This window comes from Sphaeramia orbicularis, chromosome 18 (genome assembly GCF_902148855.1).
Source record: "Sphaeramia orbicularis chromosome 18, fSphaOr1.1, whole genome shotgun sequence".
Lineage (NCBI taxonomy): Eukaryota > Metazoa > Chordata > Actinopteri > Kurtiformes > Apogonidae > Sphaeramia > Sphaeramia orbicularis.
In genome coordinates this window covers 46429691-46453961 of record NC_043974.1, presented here as the reverse complement: position 1 = coordinate 46453961, position 24271 = coordinate 46429691, and positions in this window count along the sequence as shown.

The following is a 24271-nucleotide window of genomic DNA, read 5'->3' as shown; positions in this document are numbered from 1 at the left end:
ACGGAGCCGTTATCAGATCTACAGAGAAGAAAAAAAACTCTAAGTGTGGGAACGGTGGACGAGGGTGTCAGCAGAGTGGAAGAAAGACTGGTCACTCAGGTGGTCCTTGGAACATCACTGGTGTCTAATGGGACTGATGGAGGTGGAGCACAAAGGAGGACACCACCACATCTGGCAACTTGATGTCATGAATTGCGTACAGATAACACGCCACTTTGAATTAGCGTGTTATCTGTACGCATACAGACTGATCTCATGAAATCGCGTTCTGTGACGCCAGTTTATTGCATTTGGCGTGCTATACGTACGCATTTTCATCCTTTTGCTTGTTATTTAACACATTGATGGCACATGTCAGAGCGCTAGCTGCTAATCGCACTAGCCACTAATCACTAATCGTGCTAATCGCTAATCCTAACCCTAAACCTTACCCTAACGGCTAATCGCGCTAATGGTGTGCTATTTTTATCGTGAATTTTATCATGAATTGTGCAATTTGTGATACCACGGTGTTTAAATTATACATTTACATAAACGTGTACTTAGATATAAGGGACCACACAGACACAACAAAAAAAAAACACACACACTAAAAAACCTAATTATACAACAAACCTACAACCTATTAAACAAAAAAGAAAGAAAAAAAAAAAACACCCCCCCCCCCCCACAACAACAAAAAAACATTTTTTGTTCATTTTGTTGCCTACTTTATCATTTTTTACTTCATTTTACTCAGTTTTTTGCTCATTTTTTCCACGTTATTTATCATTTTGTACATTTTTTTTCCCTCATTTTTGTTCATTTTCTCCACTGTCGTTGATCGAACTCCATGGATTTTACTGGTGAATCAATGTTGTAGAAGATGACGGTGTTTCCACGGTAACTACGGAGCCTCTGACTGTCCAAATATGGTCATATCTGATGACCATGAAAAGATGAAGAACTGTATTTTACACCAGTTATTTCAAGAGATTTCTTCAGTTTTGTTCAGTTTGTGGCTTAATTTGTTCTTGTTGCAGATTATTTATTCATTTTTTAATTCGTTTTTGTTCATTTATTGATTACTTTGGCTATTCTGGTTCATTTTGTTGGCTATTTAATTAATTTTACTTCATTTGTTTTTTTGGTCAGTTTTTTTTGCATATTTTTCCCACGTTATTGATAGTTTTGTAAAAATTTTATTCATTTTTGTTCATTTTATTCATTATTTAATATATATAAAACTGTCATTGATCCAACTCCATTAATTAACCTTCATACATTTTTGTAAATTTGTTGTTTGATAATTTTGTTGTTTTTCAACATTTTCTTGGCTCTTTCATGATTTTTTCTTCAATTTTGTTCAGTTTGTGACTTATTTTGTCAATATTATTATTATTATTATTGTTATTATTATTATTATTGTTAATTTTTCTCCTTTTATTCATTACTTTGGCTGTTTTGTTCATTTTGTTGCCTATTTTATCATTTTTTTACTTATTTTACTCAGTGTTTTGCTTGTTTTTCCACATTATTTATCATTTTATATACGTTTTTTCATTAATTTTTCTTTATTTTCTTCACTTTCATTGATCCAGCTCCATGGGTTTTACTGGGGAATCTATGTTGTAGAAGTGACAGTGTTCCATGGTGACTACGGATCCTCTGAACGTCCAAATATGGTCATATCTGATGACCATGAAAATATGAAGAAATGGATTTTACACCAATTATTTCAACATATTTCTTACATTTTCTCAGTTTGTGGCTTATTTTGTTTTTGTTGCTGATTATTTTTTTCACTTTTTATTCATTTTTATTTTTTTATTGATTACTTTTTGGCTGTTCTGGTTCATTTTGTTGGCTATTTAATACATTTTCCTTCATTTTTGTTCTTTTTTTTAATGAATTGTTTGTTTTTCAACATTTTCTTGGCTATTTCATTATTTTTTTCGTCAGTTTATTCAATTTGTGGCTTATTTTGTCCTTTTGACCTTACAGACCCTGGAGACCACATTAGACCTCAAATTGAGGACTCACTGTCTTGTAATGTGTGTGGAAATGACCAAAAATAGTCACTTACCTGATAAAGGGTTAAAGATTTCAACAGATTCACTTAGCTGAAAGTCAACGGTGTATTATATCTTCTATTTAATTAAATCCTCTGGTTGTTGCAGTATTTCACTCGGCCCCATAGCAACAAACGACGTAATAATTTTGTCCATTTTAAACCGTTCTCATGTCATTGTTCATCATGGGTCCGTCCCATGTAACTAATTACAGGACACATTTTTCTTAAATCTCAGTGTAAAAACACCGGGGGTTCCTGGTAAACAGTCCGAGCGGCTCGTCTGCGTCCTGATCTGACTGATAATGAACTCATCTGAATACGTTTTCTGCCCTCGTAATTAGAATCTAATCGGAACTGATAGATCATTTGGGCCCAACTCGCATGAAACATTCATTATTACAAGCCCCAAACACATGGTCGGAGCGTTTTCCACATCAAACATTGGTGTTTAGAACGAGGAACAGACTAATGAGGTGGACACGCTAAATACAAATGCATGAAAGTAGCAGCGACGCGCGTTTAACAGGATGCATACGCCATGAAAAACCAACACATTCAGCCACTGAGGCGTCTACACGGGTTTGTTTTCTGTATGTACACATAAAATAAAAAAACACACGTCAAGGACACATGGGGAGAGGGGTGGGGGGATATACTTAATATGTTAACTCAAAACAAGTGTACACTGTAAAAAAAATAAATCTGTAATTTAACAGAATTTTCACTGTTTATTTGACAGATTTTTTCTGTATTTTTAAGATACAGGAAACTATCAATGAAATGACAAAAACAGACTGTGATTTACACGTCAAATGGAAAATAACACAAAAAACTGTAATGTGAATAACCAAAAAATTTCCATTTTTTTAAAAGGAATTTTTTTTTTCACAGAAAAAGTACAGTTAAAATATATTTGCAAACGTATTGTAGTTTCACAAATATTATTTTCTATTTATGAGATTAAACTGTTAATTTAAAGTTTAATACTGTATAATATTAATAATAATAATAATAATAATAATAATAATAATAATAATAATAATAAATAAAACGAGATAAAATTACTGACAATTAACGGTAAAAGAAGTATTGTTCTGTCAGTTGAACCAGACTTGTTTGTTAACTGACAAATATCTTGTGTAATTACAGGAGGTTTCACAACAAAAATGTTGAATAAATGTATATTTGTGAATGTATAACATGTATAAGCACTGATAAACTGTCCAAATACAGTTTTTATCAGTGGATTGGACAACTGAGTCTCATTGAAAATTACTTATATATATATATATACATATATATATATATATATATATATATATATATATATGTATATATGTGTGTGTGTGTGTGTGTGTGTAATTTGATTGTTTTAAATCATGTAAATATTCTTTATTAAACATTAAAAAGTCAACAAAAAAAAAAGTAAAATCTCATGTAAAGTTAGGGCAAAAACGTATTTTAATTATGGAAAATTACCATATTTTTATGAGATGGTTATTTTCCGTTATTTAACAGTATTTTTTGGTGCCCCAGCTGCTGGAATATTACCGTTTTTATGTTTGTTTGTTTTTTTACAGTGTAGAAAAAGCACAGAGGAGCTTCAAAGCCTTGTGGCCTTCTAAACAACATATGGTGGGAAAAAAAAACGGCCTCTTATCTGCTTTCGTATTAATGCATTCAACTGCATTTTATTATTAGAACAAACATTAACATAATTCTCCACTTGGCGGGACGTCCAAACATGGCCGCTATCTGCTCTGATGGCGACTTGCTTGGCTTCATCCTCATACCCTGACATGCATCCTCAATGGCCTCCTAAAAAAAAAAAAAAAACAGGGCTTGGGGGTGTCGTAGCGGCAGAAGGGGATGATTAGCCGTGCAAGCACTTCCTCCATTTTGGAGATTTTGTTATTGAGTTGCACTTTGCTGATGCTAATTGCCTGAGCCCACGCAGGGTCAGAGAAGGCCACCTCCCCTTTGGGATGGAATCTCTGCACTTCATCTGGACATTATATTACCTCAGGTCGTGATTTGCGTCAGCGGGCTGGAGTTTAATTCCCCTTAATCACATTCAGGCACCCCGGCAGAATCAATAAAGACACAAAACAGTCAGAGCCTGAGCTTTTGTCCAACAGGCCTCCAGTCTGTAAGAGGAAACTTTACTGTGGTACATTTATTTAACTGCACATGTGTGAGAAACAGACACAGGCAGAGATGAAGATGGAGATGAAGATGAAGATGATGAAGATGATGAAGATGATGATGATGATGAAGATGATGATGAAGATGATGATGAAGATGAAGATGATGATGATGATGAAGATGATGATGATGATGAAGATGATGATGAAGATGATGATGAAGATGAAGATGATGATGGATGATGAAGATGATGATGATGATGAAGATGGATGAAGATGAAGATGATGATGAAGATGAAGAGATGATGAAGATGATGATGATGATGAAGATGATGATGAAGATGATGATGAAGATGAAGATGATGATGAAAATGAAGATGGATGAAGATGAAGATGATGATGAAGATGATGATGATGATGAAGATGATGATGAGATGAAGATGATGATGATGATGATGATGAAGATGATGATGAAGATGAAGATGATGATGAAGATGAAGATGGAGATGAAGATGATGATGAAGATGAAGATGATGATGAAGATGAAGATGATGATGAAGATGGATGAAGATGGAGATGAAGATGATGATGAAGATGGAGATGAAGATGATGATGAAGATGAAGATGAAGATGATGATGAAAATGAAGATGGATGAAGATGATGATGATGATGATGAAGATGATGATGAAGATGATGATGAAGATGAAGATGAAAATGATGATGAAGATGATGATGATGAAGATGAAGATGAAAATGATGATGATGATGATGAAGATGAAGATGAAGATGATGCATTGTTTCCTGAAGCACAGGGATCAGTAAAATAATAATAAAATAACCTAACATTTATAAACTGTCCACACAAAAATGATAACACTGACATTTCCCATTAAAAGAAATAAGATGAACAATCTGAACAAATATGAACAACCTGAAAATAATGAAGAAAAGTAAGTGTAGTTTTAACTAAACTATGCCTCAACTTACCATTTAAACATTATAAATTAAATTATGAAAACATTTACATTTATGTACTATCCAAACAAAAAAAAGATGACAATCACATTCTATTCTATTCTATTCTATTCTATTCTATTCTATTCTATTCTATTCTATTCTATTCTATTCTATTCTATTCTATTTCTATGTGAATACTGGTTTCTTCTGAAATGTGTTGGGCCCTGGAACATGAATAGATTCCTATTAAACTCAATAACCTAAAGTGTCCCAGTGTGCGACTAATAAACACTATCTGATCTTTATCGTAAAACTAGCTGCGACATCAAACCATGAGGTTACGAATGTGTACGGTTTACTGGAAAACACAAATAAGATCTGCGTTTTAGTCCAATAATGACTTTATTACATCCAACCGGTCCTGTTCGGAGTGTTTCTGTTCGGATCTCCAGAGGAATAATCCAAGGAATAATGCAGATTTTTGCATTTCAGGCATTTTAGCCAATTTTCCCGAAACAAAAACTAAGTGAAATGAGTTAGAAATTACCGGCTGACACTGGACCGAACAGCTGACGGAGTGAAAAGATGAAAGAGCAGCAGGTTTAGTATTCTATAGGGTTTATTCTACACCAACACTGTGTTTGGGCTTGAAATCGGACTGGAAATAACCATTTATATATATATATATGTTTGGGCTGGGCAAGTTAACGTGTTATTACCGCAGTAACGTATTCATTAAATAACGCCAACTATTTTTTAAATCTCCCGTTAATGCCGTTTTATTCTAACTCCTATTCTTCTGCTTGTGTGCGTGTAGCGATTAGCTCTAGATAGACAACAGGTTTAACAAGAAAAGCCGGACGCCCAAAACTTGTGTCCAAATCTGTTCCTGTAGACTCACTGTAAAACTGACACATACAAACTGAATATGTGTGAGTTCTGTTCACTGCCTTAGTACATTTACATGGCATTATTTAAATGAATGGGAAAAAAGATCACTAGCTCAATGCTAACTTGAATGGGAAAATCCATAGACATGCTAACGATTAGCATTTACAGATCAATTTTAGATTTACGTCTTTTTACAATTAGTGACACTTATTCCCACCACTAGAGGGCCCCCTTTGTTTACTTTGAACAACTGAACATCACATATTATTGGGCTTATTAGTATTAGTACTGATTAGTGGGACTAAGACTCCTGTCAATCACTCACAGCAGGAAATAAACCTGTGTGGACATAAACATGTGTAACAGTAGCGGTCTGTTCCATGGACATTTTCATTTGAAATGTCTTCAGATGGTGGGGGGGGTGGGGGGTGGGGGGTGGGGGGGGACACAGGTGTTTGGAAGCACTGACATGTGCAATTATTTTATCAGTGGAGTACTGCAGTCTGAAATATCACTGAAAGGAAATACACACTGTTGATGCCAGCAACCCCCCCCCCCCCCCCAAAATAACTATGTGATTAATGGTGATTAATCGCAGAAATCCAAGCGATTAATTGCAATTTAAAATTTAAATCGCTGCCCAGCTCTAATAAATAAATAAATAAATAAATATATATATATGTAAATATATATATGCTGTATGAAATATAAAAGTCAATAAACCAAACAAAACAAGATAAAATCAAAGGTAAACCAGACGGTGCAGATGTTAAAGCTGAACACAGTTTAGTCTTCAAAGCCAGTTATTTTTTCTTATTAAACATATAAACCCAGTTCAGTCCACATCTGTACATTCAATGGTCAAATCTAGTGTTTAAACAGTGAATTATCATCATATTTACATTATTTCACTTATTTTTTTATTATTCTGAAGGCTGTAATAGTATTTATTCTATTTTGTTCATTAAAGTCCTTAAAATCCCCTGAATCGTGGCCTCTTTCCTGGTTTGTCTTCAGTTTTACTGTGCTACAGTCTGTGGATCCTCTTTGATCTGATTTCATGCTCTATAAAGTGTATTTTGTGGTGTTTCGCAGTCGTCCTGCTCCAGTTTAAACTCATCCTACACTCTAGTCTGACTGTTTTACAACACTGTGTTTTATTGATTGTGTCTGTGTTCGATTGTGTTTGTGTTCTAGAGTGGACTTTAATATTTTAGATTGCATTTTTTAGATGTTTACTGTTGCTGTCAATACCAGAGCTGCTACACATGCTTTCGTTGTTTTTGTTTTTAAAGAATGACAATAAAGATCCAACTGACCTCCGACTAAATGGACTATATAATACACAATAACCCATTCAAAGGGTTCTATATACATGGATATTTGATGTATAGTGTTACAACAAGACCAATATTAACAGCAAAACACGTGCTATTTGTGTTTATACATAATTACTGTACTGTTAATGATACTATATATACACCTTATCCATATCTATGATACTGGAAATTATGTGTACATACTTTTTCTATATATATTTATTATATATACACTGCTTACACACTCATACTGAACCTTCTGAAGGGATTTATCACCATTCAGTCGAATATTATCCTTTTACATTCACTCAGTACAAATCAGGTATTTAATTAGATTTCATTCACTAATCATGTCGATGTTCGTTAAAGTTGAAGGTTATTTTGTTAAAAACAGAGAAAACTGAAGAAAAAGTGAACAAAAATCAAGTATCTACAATGTTATTTGGCTCATTTTATTTATAATTTCATTTGTTTTTGCTCATGTTGGTGCATATTTTCTTATATTTTCTTAAATTTTGTGTCTTATTTTGTTCATTTTGCATATTTTGTTGATTATAAATTCTCTTATTGGCTTTTGTTCATTTTTGTAATTTTTATTTTACATGTTTCTGTTCTGTTTTTAGTCTGTCTTATTTTGTTGATGTTAGATATTATTTTGTTGATTTATTATTCATTTTTGTTCATTTTCTTCATTACTTTGACTGCTTTTGTTAATTTTGTTGCTTATTTGATAATTTTTAAAACTTAATTTCAGCTAATGTTTTGCTATTTTTTCTGACATTATTTGTGTTCATTTTAATTATCATTTCAGTTGTTCTTGCTGATGTTGGTGCATATTGTATTACATTTCCTTCAATTTTATGTCTTATTTTGTTTACTTTACTTCTTATTTTGTTGATTTATTATTAACTTTTGCTCATTTTACTCATTACTTTGGCTTTTCTGGTTCATTTGTTGACTACTTAAGTGATCTTCATTCTTTTTTGTCAAAAGTTTTGATTATTTTTGTTTATTTTTCAATATTTTTTACCTACTTCAATTTCAATTTTGTTCAGTTTGTGGCTTATTTTATAATTTTTTATTTTATTTTACTCAGTTTGTTGCTTATTTTTTTCCACATTATTTATCATTTTATACATTTTTTCCTTCATTTTTCTTCATTTTCTCCACTGTTGTTGATCCAGCTCCATGGGTTTTACTGGTGAATCAACGTTGTAGAAGATGACGGTGTTTCCACAGTAACTACGGAGCCTCTGAACGTCCAAATATGGTCATACCTGCTGATCATGAAAAGATGAAAAACTGTATTTCAAACCAATTATTTCCACAGATTTCTACAATTTTGTTCAGTTTGTGTCTTATTTTGTTTTTTTGCTGATTTTTTTTTTTTTCCCACTTTGTATTCTTGTTTGTTCATTTTCTTGATTACTTTGTCTGTTCTGGTTCATTTTGTTTGGCTATTTAATTAATTTCCCTTCTTTTTTGTAATTATTTTTTGTGATTATTTTGTTTATTTTTCAACATTTTCTTGTATATTTTGTAATTTTTTCTCCAATTTTGCTCAGTTTATGGCTTATTTTTTATTATTTTTTTCCTTTATTTTACTCAGTTTTTTTGCTTATTTTTTTCCACATTATTCACCATTTCATCTATTTTTTTCTTCATTTATTTTCCTTTTCTCCACTGTCGTTGATCCAACTCCATGGGTTTTACTGGTGAATCAATGTTGTAGAAGATGACGGTGTTTCCACGGTAACTACGGAGCCTCTGAACGTCCAAATGTGGTCATATCTGATGACTATGAAAAGATGAAGAACTGTATTTGACACCAATTATTTCAACATGTTTCTTCATTTTTGTTCAGTTTGTGGCTTATTTTGTTTTTGCTGAAGATTTTTATTTATTTATTTATTTTTTTTCCACTTTGTATTCATTTTGTTCATTTTATTGATTACTTTTGGCTGTTCTGGTTCATTTTTTAGGCTATTTAATTAATTTCTCTTCTTTTTTATAATTTTTTAAAATTATTTTGTTTATTTTTCAACATTTTCTTGTCTATTTTGTAATTTTTCTACAATTTTGCTCAGTTCATGTCTTATTTTTATTATTTTTTCCTTTATTTTACTCCGTTTTTTGCTTATTTTTTCACATTATTCACCATTTTGTCTGTTTATGTCTTCATTTTTGTTCATTTTCTCCACTGTCATTGATCCAAATCCATGGGTTTTGCTGGTGAATTAACGTTGTAGAAGATGACGGTGTTTCCACGGTAACTACGGAGCCTCTGAACGTCCAAATGGGTCATATCTGATGACCATGAAAAGATGAAGAACTGTATTTTACACCAATTATTTCAACATATTTCCTAAATTTCTTGGTTCAGAGGTGATGACAGACTTCAGATCAGTAGATGTTGTATTTTTTGGGTCTTTACGGGTTAAGATGAAACTTGCCTCTTTCTATTTGTCAGTGTTTATGTTGCCAGCTGGGCTTTTTTTTTTTTTTGCCAGAACAGCTGATTCCCCAGACAGCTGCAGTGATGTTGCAGAATAAGCTCCCGAACAGATTTTATAGACAAATACGCTTTAAGGTACGATGTTAAATTACAACATGGCTTTTAGGCTGTAGAAGTTGAAGTGTGCGTATGCGGTACCTTTGTGTACTTGTGTACACAGCACAAAAGAAAGTTTCCTCTGAGGAATTCTGTCGATGGTACCCCTGAGATAAGGGCTTTACTTGGACCGCAGTGGAATGAGGAAGGTGGTTGTTAACAAAATGACTTGGGCAAATATTTGCACGTGGAGGGAAGCAGCTCATTTCTGCACAACTGGAACAGTGGAGGCATTAAAACAGGTTCCAAATGGGGTCTTCTTTTTTTTTTTTTAGTCTGTCTGTGGTGGTATAAGTCAAAAATAATGAGGAAAAATATCCATAACGGATAACATAATAACCGATAAATAATATAAACTGCAACATTGTCTTTGTTTCGGCGCAAAAAAACATACCAAAATAGCCTGGAAATAATGACAAGTCCAATTCTGTCTGTTTTAATACGAAAAAATAACATTAAATGATGAATATATGACGCTGACAGTGTAAAACCTCTGTTAACTCCAATTACACTGGTCAACAACAAATGTATTGTTTCAGTTTTTTGAGCTGATTTAGGATCATTTTGGTGCTGAATCCAAAAATCACATTCATTTTGCTCAATCAGGTCAACTTTCTGAACTCTGCTACATATTGGCTTTTTAACATTTTTGCTTACATTTATGGGCATTTTCACATCACATGATACAAAATTCTGTCATATTTCTTGCAATAAACGAGTTCTGAAGATTTGACTTTTGCCAATTTATGATTAATGTTTTTTTTAATATTACAGGTGAATGAAACAGCTTCGACTAGAAGATCTTGCAAAAATAAGCCTGACGTATTCTGCTCCATCTGCGGTGAATACACCATTGTACCTAACAGGAATCCTGTTAGAAAAGGATTTTTTTTCTCTTAAAACCTATTTTGGGTGAGAACTATATAAAAAAATCAACTGATAAAGTCACAAAAATGTAATCAATTTTGTGAAAAGATGAAATTTTTCAAAATCAAATGAGCAAAAAAACCTGACCTGATTGAGAAAAACAGATGTCAGTTTTGGGTTTAGCGGTGCAAAATGGTCCGAATTCAGTTGAAAAAACCGAGACAACTTGCAAAAAACATTTTTTTGTAACCCAGTGTTATTTTCACCGACACTGGAAGTTATCTTGTTAAATTTTACTCTGTCCATTGTTGGAATAACTCCGAAAGAATTAAAATACTTTGACACTGCATTTTTTACTCTGGCAGATTTACTGTGTATGACCCAAAGACGGCAGCTAAAAAAAAAAATCCCGCTCATAATTACTGTATTTTGATTTACAGTAAAATATATTTTGCTGTAGAATTCACCCGTCAATTCATTTTGCACATGATGCTTTGCAGATCTACAGCAACATATTGTAAACAGGTTCTTCAGTAAGCATCTGCTCATTATACAATAATAATGCTGTGAAAACTACAGAAACTTGTTACAGTGCTGATCATGTAGAGGGCTTCAAAACTCATGGATCAAACATGATACATTTGGTGTTAAAGGGTTAAATACACCCAAGGTCTTTCTAAATCAATGTAAAAAGGATCAGTCCAGATGTAGATGTTTTTTAGATGTTTTTAAGGACCATTGTAATTACTTTTAAATCACTGGTGGTGTTTTATCTGTATGTTCTTGGTACTCGTATCATCTGTGGGTTCTGTTTCCAGCCTGACAAACACACTCGGCCCCCCCGTCTTCAAATGGACACGGTCCACGGAGACATCCTGGCATTTTAACGGACAGTTGTGTGGATGTGAACGGTCAGGTCAGCGGTGTGGTGAAGGGCAGCTTTTATCAGCTCTGACCCACAGTCAAACTGAACACACCTTTATCTGCTGACGATCTGGAAACGCTCGTGCACGCTTTTACTTCGGCTGCTTTGGACTCGACTGCAACACATCGGACACACTTTTAACCCAGTCTAACATTAATGGACTATAAACGGTCCAAAAGGCAGCAGCCAGACCCAAAAAATATAACATTAAATGATGAAAATATTTACATTTACAGACTATCCAGACAAAAAAAATGAGAATAACCTGAAAAAAGGGAAATTTTGTGGAATTTTTTTTACAATTTTATGCCTCAACTTATTTATACATGTGCATTAAAATTGAATGATGAAAATATTTACATTTACAAACTATCCAAACAAAAAAAGATGACAATAACCTGAAAAAAACTGTTGTGATGTGGACTTCTCAAGAAGAAAAAAATTAAAAAAGTAATAATGATAACAATAAATAAAAATGAAATTAGGACAAATCAAATCAAGTAAAGAAAAAGAAAGAAATAAAAGAAAATGAAAGTCAAACTATAATTAAAAGAAAAAAAAAAAAGATAACTAACTGAAACTGTATTGTGTGTTTACAAAACTAACTAAAACATATAAAAATTATGGATATAATTCCCTTTGTTTTTGTCTTTTTCAATGTCAGATTGATACGAAATCAATTTTTTTCGCTCTAGCAATTTCACCTAGCAGCACCGTACGACACTTTTTGCTCCGTCACTTGTGTTCACTTGTGGTTTCCAGTCGTCTTCTGGTCCCCACTCTACCTGGAAACATGGAGACTAAAGCAGCAGAGTCCTGTCTGGGATTGATTTGAATACGACGACAGAGAAGAAGAGAAAAGATATAAAAAAAACTAAAACTAAACTAAAATTAAGCATTTAGAAAAAAAACGACAAATGATAAAAACTATCAAACCTGCTCTGAAAACAAATTAAAATGAATTGAATTAGAGGAAAAAAAGTCAAAACTAAATAAAACTAAACTAGCATGAAAAATCCAAAACTATTAGAACTTTGAACTGAACCTATTGTAAGTTGATGTACCAAAAAAATGACCTGAAAACAAAAGCTTGAGGGCTGAAAAAGTCTGTTGTGTTGCTTTAATACCAGTACTTTAATACCAGTATTTTATGGTATTTCAGTGGATTTAGTGGCTCAACAGCGCCCCCTTTAAGACTAGTCTGTAAATACCATTTCCAAACCTGTGTCCGTTCAGAGATGTGCATGAGTCGTGTTAGTGGGAACAACACTAAGTAGAAAAACAGCATTTCTATATTTCAGATGTTTATGTGAACGGTATTCTCACTAAGAAGTATGGAGTATTCCAAGTGCACTTAGTGTATTTGAAAGTGTGAAAAATGTTCATTTAATGGCCTAATGCACCTGCTAAGCACCTGTGAAGGAGCCCAGGCGCTATAGTAATGTGTCTTTTTAAAGAGCGCTGTGATGAGGTTGTAAATACAACTGACCAGTACGTAGTCTGCTCCCACTCAGGAAATAAACAGTGGCATCATAAAGAGAAAAGCTTTTCATCCATCATTTCACTCCAGGATCTGCAGAGTGGATCATTACATTTAGAGCTGCACTTTAGTGGACTACGATTATTTCTGCATCATACTGGTTTTATAACCCCACAGAGGTCTGGTCTGCTCTGCTCTGGTCTGCTCTGCTCTGGTCTGGTCTGGTCTGGTCTGCTCTGGTCTGGTCTGGTCTGGTCTGGTCTGGTCTGCTCTGGTCTGGTCTGGTCTGGTCTGGTCTGGTCTGCTCTGGTCTGGTCTGCTCTGGTCTGGTCTGGTCTGGTCTGGTCTGCTCTGGTCTGGTCTGGTCTGGTCTGGTCTGCCCTGGTCTGGTCTGGTCTGGTCTGGTCTGGTCTGCTCTGCTCTGGTCTGGTCTGGTCTGGTCTGGTCTGGTCTGCTCTGGTCTGGTCTGCTCTGGTCTGGTCTGGTCTGGTCTGGTCTGCCCTGGTCTGGTCTGGTCTGGTCTGGTCTGCTCTGGTCTGGTCTGGTCTGGTCTGCTCTGGTCTGGTCTGGTCTGGTCTGGTCTGGTCTGGTCTGGTCTGGTCTGCCCTGGTCTGCTCTGGTCTGCTCTGGTCTGGTCTGGTCTGGTCTGGTCTGCTCTGCTCTGCTCTGGTCTGGTCTGCTCTGCTCTGGTCTGCTCTGCTCTGGTCTGGTCTGCTCTGGTCTGGTCTGGTCTGGTCTGGTCTGGTCTGCTCTGGTCTGGTCTGGTCTGGTCTGGTCTGGTCTGGTCTGGTCTGCCCTGGTCTGCTCTGGTCTGCTCTGGTCTGGTCTGGTCTGGTCTGGTCTGCTCTGCTCTGCTCTGGTCTGGTCTGCTCTGCTCTGGTCTGCTCTGCTCTGGTCTGGTCTGCTCTGGTCTGGTCTGGTCTGGTCTGGTCTGGTCTGCTCTGGTCTGGTCTGGTCTGGTCTGGTCTGGTCTGCCCTGGTCTGCTCTGGTCTGCTCTGGTCTGGTCTGGTCTGTTTCACTACAAACTAACAGTTAATGAATCCCACTGTTACCACATGAGTGCCGTCCTTTAACCCTTTCATGCATGGATGATGAGAACCTTAGTTGAGTTTTTGGTTTTTTTTTTTTTTTTTAGTGTTTTAGTCTTCCTTAGACATGAAAAAAAAAAAAAAACGAACAATACAATTGAGTTCTTTTTTTTTTTTCATGGATTTACAAAAATGTCCACTCAGCTACACCATGCATTATATTCTTAAAGCAAAGAAATGAGTATTTAAAACCCAATACCAGAAAATAATATGAAAACAATGAAGTAAAAACATGTTTAATGCAGCGAATCTGAGATTTCCTCACATTCTATTCTATTCTATTCTATTCTATTTTATTCTATTCTATTCTATTCTATTCTATTCTATTCTATTCTATTCTATTCTATTGTAGTCTAAACCTCTTCAGTCTGTACTCGTACTCGTGCATCTTCTTCTTCTTTCCTCATCATTCCGTTTCTAATTACTCGCTGACCTTAACGGCCACCGTTATCTCGTGGCTTCCTGTGCATTTTTGTGCACAAGTGCACAGTTAGCGCCGCCTGCAGACACAAACACTCACATATCTAACACCGGCCCCCATGCTGTGATAAATATGCACCTTTTTTGCGAAGCGGTCGATTTAATGGCTCTCAAAGACATGAACCATAAAGCAAACAGTGACAGTGTGGGAATGTTGGCTGTGGGTGTGGCTTTTTCTGAGCCAAACGGTGGGACGTGTGGAGGCTTCATCTATAATGTACAAAAGACGATTAAGTTTGAGCAGCAGCTGGGGCAGATAGAGCGTCAGCTGAGTGGTGAGGTGCAGATAAGAATGAATGCAAATATACAGCCGCTGACAGATTAACCTTGGACAAGGTTAGCGTTAATGCTGTGAAGAGGCAGGCGGTGGCGGCGGCGGCGGCGTGGCGCCTGCAGAGCTAAAGCACAAGCACAAAAAAAAAGACCAAAAGGCCTGACGGACGCCCGCAAAACAGCCGGGAACGTACATACAGCTGTGAACATCACAGCCCAGACGACCCGCAATTCATTATTCAACGGGAATGTTGGATGGAAGTCACGCAAGCAACTGCAGTCGGAGTCGATAGAACGGCGAACAAAGCAGAAAGTTCCCACAGATAGAAGTGCCGGAAGGAAAAAGAGCAGCGCTTCTGCACTATCGACTCACATTCATCTGTGAGTTTGTGCGCCTTAGATATTTGACACCGATGCATTTTGAATGTGGGAGCCGGAAAACAAACACAAACACAGAAGCACATATCTGGTCTGGTAATGAAGGGAAAGATCCAGGCCTTTAACCCTTAAAGCCCCAAAGAACCAGAAGCAGACACTGTCTAATACCTGTTGATCCATGAGTACAGTCAATACATGGAGATAGTTGGTGTAAAACATAGTTTTAACGCAAGTATTCACAGGATAAAAGCAAGGGCGGCTTTCAGACAGGGGAAGCTCATTGGCGGCTTACATTAAAAAAAAATCCAGTTATTTAAACCTACATTCATCCCTCTGTTCCTTTTGAAGAAAATGGTCAGTGACCTTATCGTACCAACTAAACAAGAAAACACTGAAATTATGTTAAATTGAAACAAAGAAGTCCAATGAGTGTGTTTTATTTACAGAGCAAGAAATGAACAGTTCATTTGTTTCTGTGATTCCACAGCAGAATGTGTGACGGTATTAAACTGAACTGTGTCAGTGAAGGAGCAGATCTGAAAACAGCTGTCAATCAAACGGGATTCAGCCTCTCAACCCATCCTCCAATCAGCACGTGGAAGCTCAGCCTCCGGCCCGGCCGAGCTCCGCCCACAGCTCCATTCACCCCCAGAGACACCGAGCGTCCGGGGGCGGGACAACACGGTGTCATTTATCCAATGCTGGTCCAGTTTAGAGTCAGTCTAAACCAGTTCCACTCAGTCCCATTGAAGTGCATGGACGCTGAGCGTCTACGACAAATGCACTGAGCAGAGATGGAGGAGAAAACAGACACGGGAATGGAGGAGAAGTGAACAACAGCCAGTCCACTGATCTGGGATCAAACTGATTCTGAACCAACTGGTCTGAGAGATGAACGTGTTCCAACACATTTGGAGTCAATGAAATGAAAACAACTGAAGAGATTTGAGCATTTAATTTTCATAATTTCAGGGGAAGCTGAGCTTCCACTGCAGTCTGACAGAAATTGCCTCTGGATAAAAGGTACAAAAATGTGTAAAATGAGAAAAAATGAGCAAAATACTAGAAAAATAAGACAAAAATGAGCCAAAAAATATTGAAATATGCCATAAAAGTGGATAAATCTTTCTAAAGTAGGCAGAAAATGAGCAAAATACTTGAAAAATTGGGGGGGGGGAATTATCAAAATACTTGAAAAAGAAAGAAATGGCCAAAAAACATTGAAATATGACATAAAAGTGAAGAGAAAATGAGCAAAATACAAGGAAAATTAGGTGATTTCATTATTTCATAACAAGCAGAACCCTGTATTTAGATCTGTTAAACCATCCACTGACCTAAACTGTTTAACACCTGTTGATACGTGTCAGTAATTGGTGTAAAATACAGTTCTTCATCTTTTCATGGTCATCAGATATGACCATATTTGGACGTTCAGAGGCTCCAGAGTTACCGTGGAAACACCGTCATCTTCTCCAACACTGATTCACCAGTAAAACCCATGGAGTTGGATCAGTGACAGTGGGTGGACACACTGGGTTTATGTAAAATTGTTCTAATGTATGCTGAAAAAGTCCCCTTTTCCTCAGTTTTCTCAGTTTCTGATAAAATAACCCTCAACTTTAATTTGAGCTTTTATGAACATCTACATGATCAGTATACTACATATAGAAAATACCTGAGTTTCAGTGAAAAAAAAGCAAAATACTGAAGATAATTTCAAAATAAATGGTAATAAATCACTTAACAAAGGTTAAATACAGAGATAAATGCATGTGGTAACTGACATAAACAGTACTGGGTCTTTATGGGTTCATCTGAGTCAAATTCATAACATTTAGCACATTTAACGTCTGTTTCTAATTTTATTATAAACCAGTGTCTGTCCACTCATCCCTTCTTCCTGTTGGGGCTCATATTTGGATTCTGTGTGAATTTCCTGTCTTTTTTTTCTTTGGGTTTGTCCAGGTCTCAGAGTTCGCAGTGTCAGGCAGATAAATACATGGGCCGAGCGGACCGCCGTCCTCTCTCCTCCCTCTCACAGTCGCCGTTGGTTTCCATTTCTCCAGGTCACCGCTGAGTGACTGCAGATTACATCGGCGACTCGTGGCCTACTCTGCCGTGTCTACAGGGACGAGGCCATCAGGCTGAAATGACACCGGCCGCTGACAGGCGGACCCCTTTTTTTCCGACACCCGCCGTCCTCGCTGCGTTCACGGCAGCTGGCCCCCTGACACTAATCTGATTCCAGTCGTTAAAGGTGCGCTTTGTGCCCGCTGGCCTCCACTAAGAAAGGAAATGACCAGCAGGCCAGACCATTGTTCCGTGACCTGCAGGACTTTGCAGAGGAATCTGATGAATATATTACTTTCTGTCCAGTGGTGTGCACAGGAGGGGGGCATCGGGGGAGGGGGGGGGCATTGTCCCCACTCGTGGCCCAATTGTTGAAAAACGCACGATAAAGTGCCCTCTTGGGACTCTAAACTTGCACTAAGGTGCCCTCTTGGGAGTCTAAACACATGGTAGTGTCCTCTTGGGAGCCAAAATGTGTGTTAAAGTGCCCACTCGGGAGTCAAAATGCATGATAGTGCCTTCTTGGGAGTCAAAATGTGTGCTAAAGTGTCTTTTTGGGAGCCAGTATGCGTAATAGTGCCCACTTGGGAGCCAAAATGTGTGTTAAAGTGCCCACTTGGGAGCCAAAATGCATGATAGTGCCTTCTTGGGAGTCAAAATGTGTGCTAAAGTGTCTTTTTGGGAGCCAAAATACATGCTAGTGTTCTCTTGGGAGTCAAAATGTGTACTAGTGTCTTCTTGGGGCGCAAAAATGTGTTCTAAAGTACCTTTTTGGGAGCCATTACACATGCTAAAGTGCCCTCTTGGGAGTCTAAACGTGTGCTAAAGTGCCCTCTTGGGAGTCTAAACATGCATTAAAGTGCCTTCTTGGGAGTCCAAACATGCGTTAAAGTGCCTTCTTGGGAGTCCAAACATGCATTAAAGTGCCTTCTTGGGAGTCCAAACATGCGTTAAAGTGCCCTCTTGGGAGTCTAAACGTGTGCTAAAGTGTCTTTTTGGGAGTCCAAACATGCGTTAAAGTGCCCTCTTGGGAGTCTAAACGTGTGCTAAAGTGTCTTTTTGGGAGTCCAAACATGCGTTAAAGTGCCTTCTTGGGAGTCCAAACATGCGTTAAAGTGTCTTTTTGAGAGTCCAAACATGTGTTAAAGTGTCTTTTTGGGAGTCCAAACATGCGTTAAAGTGCCTTCTTGGGAGTCCAAACATGCGTTAAAGTGCGCTCTTGGGAGTCTAAACGTGTGCTAAAGTGTCTTTTTGGGAGTCCAAACATGCGTTAAAGTGCCTTCTTGGGAGTCCAAACATGCGTTAAAGTGCGCTCTTGGGAGTCTAAACGTGTGCTAAAGTGTCTTTTTGGGAGTCCAAACATGCGTTAAAGTGCCCTCTTGGGAGTCTAAACGTGTGCTAAAGTGTCTTTTTGGGAGTCCAAACATGCGTTAAAGTGCCTTCTTGGGAGTCCAAACATGCGTTAAAGTGCCCTCTTGGGAGTCTAAATGTGCTGTAAATTGCCGTCTTCGCTGGTGAACAGACTGTTTGTGCTTCTTCGTCTTTTCGCTCCTGTCCTTTAAAACCCACTAAACTGTTTCTGTCTGAAAAGTTGACGTGAAGCCCCAGTCCAGCGCGTCCACTGTTTTATTATTTTTCTTTTTTTCTTATTTTCTGTTCTTTTTTTTTTTATCTGACTTAATGTACATGACTTTTATTCATTGGTCATTAATGAGCGCATACTTAATTTTTGAAGTCATTAGTTTGCTATTAGGATGCTCAAAGACCATAGAGAATTAGGCGTGATGGTCAGCTTGGTAAATCCTCTGAATTAAAAGTCTTTAAGGACGTCATACACTGGGGCTGGAGAACTTTCAGATCACGAAGGAACTTCACCTCAGGTTTTTAGTCGGGGAACAGTTCTTTCTCGGGGCCTTTTTCGCACCTGAAACTCTGAACTCAAATGTGTTTTTACACTCGTCGTATTTGATTTCGTTTTGGTTCAGCTGCGTGTCGTACCTACGTCCTGTCAGATTCACCTCGTTATATTTGACATTCATTTATTTATTAGTGTCATTAAAGCTGCTGGGAGTCTGTGTTTGTGTTGCATTACTGCAGTGCTTTAGTTTTACTGTGTTTTAGGTCCAAACAGGAGGAAGAACAGAAAAAGACAAAGGCAGGAACTGCAGTTTGACAGGTTTGGACTAAATGAGGCCCTAGAGCAGACTACTGTTCTCTAATTTACTGTTCACATTTGATCAGTTTTGGGTATTTTCAGGCCCGATATGTGAATAAAGAAGGTTCAAGTGAAACAAATAATTGTCTTATTTTACTTTTATTTACCACATGCATATGTTTGGTGTCTTTTTTTCCCAGCACAACTTCATCTGCATTAAGGGTGTCCAGTCCTGGTCCTGCAGATCCACTATCCTGCAGGTTTTAGACGTATTCCTTTTGAACACACCAGATTCAAATGATCAGCTGATCATCCAGCTCTGCAGAAGCCTGAGAATGACCGTCAGGTGGACCGGAAGAGGGAAGCATCTAAAACCTTCAGGATAGTAGATCTGGAGGACCAGGGTCAGACACCCTTGAGCTACATGATCTAAATATTCAGGAACAGCCAAAATAAGTTCAAACTGCTGATTAAAATGAGCCCAGAATAAGGTTTTTACACTAAAACTTCACTTTAAAAAACTGCATTTTATTTTTCACAGTTTAAATAAGGTTAGAATTCTAAAGTTGTTCATTTTTGCATGATCTTTAAAATTCTGTCCACCAACTAAAATGTGCACATTGTAAACAAAAGAAAATGACCAGACTAGCATCTGTCTGCCAAGTGTGCAGAAAACGCACTAGTTCTAACATTAGAACCACTGTTTTGGATCCAAAGCATTCAGGCATAACTCCTGCTTTTACTGAGATCTGAGCTTCATTTGAGAGGGGAGGGGCTAAAGTAATTGATTAACATTGTTAATGTTGGAGTTAATCATTGACATATGCCAGGCTGCAAAAATCAGATAATATGTCATCCAATTTTTATGTAGTATTTTGACAAAAAAAAACATATTTTGTGTTTTTTGCTTCAAAAAAATGTAGTGACATCATGATGACAAGAGATCGTTTAAAGGGTTAAAAAAATGTAAAATGAATGATTATTTGATCTGTATGATTAGAGCTGACCTGGATTTACAAAAATAAAATCAAATTTGAGCAGAAAAATAAATCAAAATAAAATATTTAATAGTTTGATTTATAGGTGTGCATTTTATGCACACTTGGTGACAGATGCTAGTATTTTTGAACATTTGACCTAGCACCAAAAATAATAATAATGCAAATTAACCAATGTTGGAGTTAATCACTGACATATGCCAGGATGAAAAAATCAAATAATATGTGATCCACTTTTTATGGAGTATATTGAAAAAAAATATTTTTTTGTGTTTTTGGCATCCAAAAAAATGGTTTGTTTACATTACAAACACTGCATTTAAAGGGTTAAAAAATGTGACAATTATCGAGTATTTGGTATTTTTATTTATGGCTCAAGTTGATGAAATAGAAAAAAGTGTCAAAGAATTAAAACCAAACTGTATGAATTTTTTTTTTTACTAAATCAGTCAATCAAATCAATCAATAAATATGGACGAACATTGTTTTAAAACAATAATAGGGCTTACATGTTATACATTCACAAAAATACACTGATTCCACATTTTTGTTTTGAAACCTCCCGCAATTACAAAAGATATTTGTCAATTAACAAACAAGTCTGGTTCAACTGACAGAACAAATACTTCTGTTGAGATTAATTGTCAGTAATTTTATCTCATTTTATTATTATTATTTTTTTTTTTTACAGTGTTAAACTTTAAATTAACAGTTTAATCTCATGATAGAAAATAAATATTTGTTAAATTACGATACATTTGCAAATGTATTTTAACTGTATTTTTCTGTGAAAAAAGAAAAAAAAATTCTTTTAAAAAATGGAAATTTCATGGTTATTCACAGTTGCAGTTTTTTCATGTTGTTTTACATTTGACATGTAAAATCACAGTCTGTTTTTGTCATTTCATTGATATTTTCTTGTATCTTAAAAATACAGAAAAAAATCTGTAAAATAAACAGTGAAAATTCTGTTTTACTTCCAGATTTACTTTTTATTATTGCTTAATTTATCCTTTCATTATTTATTGCAGTACTGTTTGGGCGGACACCTGTCCCACGTATCTCAATAAGATTCTCTTAATTCAAAAGAAATTTTCAGAATGATCCGTTTTTCTGACAGACTCCACTCATCTGCTCCTCTTTTCCAAAAATTCAATCTTCTCTCAGTTTTTGATGTGAACGTTTCCCAGACCTGTGTCTTCATGTCCAAATATGTTCACTTCACTCATATTCTTCCTAAAGTTTGTCACAATTTCTTTATGTTGTCTTCTGTTATTCACAACTTTCCAACACGATTTTCAAGCAGATGTTATCTTCCGTACTGCCGAACTTCTGTCAGTATTCTCTGAACTATGGTGGAGCAAATCTGTGGAATAAACTACGACCTGAACTTCAACCAACATCTACTTTATCATTGTTTAAAAAGCATCTGAAAAGGACTGGAATTCATGAAAAAATGTAAGGCTGTGTATCACCTGATTTGTATTTGATGATTTGTAATGTGGATTACATTTGTATTGTTTTTACAGTAGTTTATTATTTCAGTTATATTGTATTTTTTATTCTTTTTTTTTTGTGTATAGTTCATTTCGGGGGATGTATTCATATAAGCCTTCTTTTTGGCTTCTAACCTCTCCTGCACAATTTTGTTACTTGTTTGAATGTTGTTGTTTTTTTTCTATTGCTGTTTTTATTTTGTGCAAATAAATTAAATTAAATGTTTTTTTTACAGTGCAGCTCACTCCTGTTGGCTCGGTTTGATCCACACCAACCTTATCTCTGCTTGCTTTTGGAACCAGGGTCAAAACCTTTCCTTTTTTCTTTTTTTTTTTTTGCTGAAATTTGAAGTGAAATTCCTGCCTGAACTGTCATGACTTCATGTACCTTTTGGCCTGGTTCCGCTCTTGGCAGCTAATCCCTTCCTGTTGTATACGCGTCCTCATCATTACCGCCGGCTTGTTTTTTTCACCGTCTAAAAAGTGTAAAAGCATCCAGAAAACACCGGCGCCTTTCAAAGACGCCGGCCCTCCGTCCATGTAGCTGCAGGGCACGCAAGGTGAAGATGAATTGGGTCGGCTTGACTTGTTTTGAGACGAGAGACGGGCCCCTAATTGGATATCATCTCACACTCTTTCCCTAATTAGCGTAGCGTTGCTTTATGAACTGATATTAAGATGCGGGAGAAATAGTAATTAGCTAAAGGTTATTAGCAGCCGGGGGCACATGGACATGGATCACGCTGGGCAGTGTAATGACTGCACGGGGGTTTGTTTATTTGGGCTCATATTGGTCCAGTCTGACTGGAGGTGCACATGCTTCAGACAGGCTTTATTAGCCCTGGACTCCTACACTTTAACGCCTGATACAGTCATAATGAGGAGTGGGTTTGGGATGTGGGACGGGTTAACCCTTTAACCCCTGACGTGTCTGTGGGGACGCCTTCAGAATGTGTATTTATTTCAATATTCATACAAATTAAACGGTTTTATTAATAACACGTCAGATGGTGCTGATAGAATAGACCTAAGTATTTACAGACAAAGGGATGTTTTTTTTTTTTTAACACCATTTTCCTTGTGTTTTTTTTTTTTTTTTTCCTGTTGTTTAACCCTTTAACCCCTGACGTGTCTGTGGGGACGCCTTCAGAATGTGTGATTTACTTAAATATACATAAAAAATTAAACAGTTTTATTAATAACACACATGTCAGATGGTGCTGATAGAACAGACTTTATTATTTAAATAGGCAAAATAGATGGTTTGGGCTTTTTTTTTTTTTTTTTTTTAACACTGTTTTGCTTGTGTTTTTTGTTTTTTTTTTATTGTTGTTTCCAATGTTGTGGTGATTTTCCCTTTTTTTTTCTTTTTTTTTTTTTTTTACACCATTTTCCTTGTGTTTTTTTTTTTTTTTCCCTGTTGTTTAACCCTTTAACCCCTGACGTGTCTGTGGGGACGCCTTCAGAATGTGTGATTTATTTAAATATTCATACAAATTAAATGGTTTTATTAATAGCACATGTCAGATGGTGCTGATAGAATAGACCTAAGTATTTACAGACAAAGGGATGTTTTTTTTTTTTAACACCATTTTCCTTGTGTTTTTTTTTTTTTTTTTTCCTGTTGTTTAACCCTTTAACCCCTGATGTGTCTACAGGGACGCATTCAGAATGTGTGATTTACTTAAATATACATAAAAAATTAAACAGTTTTATTAATAACACACATGTCAGATGGTGCTGATAGAACAGACTTTATTATTTAAATAGGCAAAATAGATGGTTTGGGCTTTTTTTTTTTTTTTTTTTAACACTGTTTTACTTGTGTTTTTTTTGTTTTTTTTTATTGTTTCCAATGTTGTGGTGATTTTCCCTTTTTTTTTTTTTTTTTTAAAACACCATTTTCCTTGTGTTTTTTTTTTTTTTTCCCTGTTGTTTAACCCTTTAACCCCTGACGTGTCTGTGGGGACGCCTTCAGAATGTGTGATTTATTTAAATATTCATACAAATTAAACAGTTTTATTAATAGCACATGTCAGATGCTGCTGATAGAATAGACCTAAGTATTTACACAGACAAAT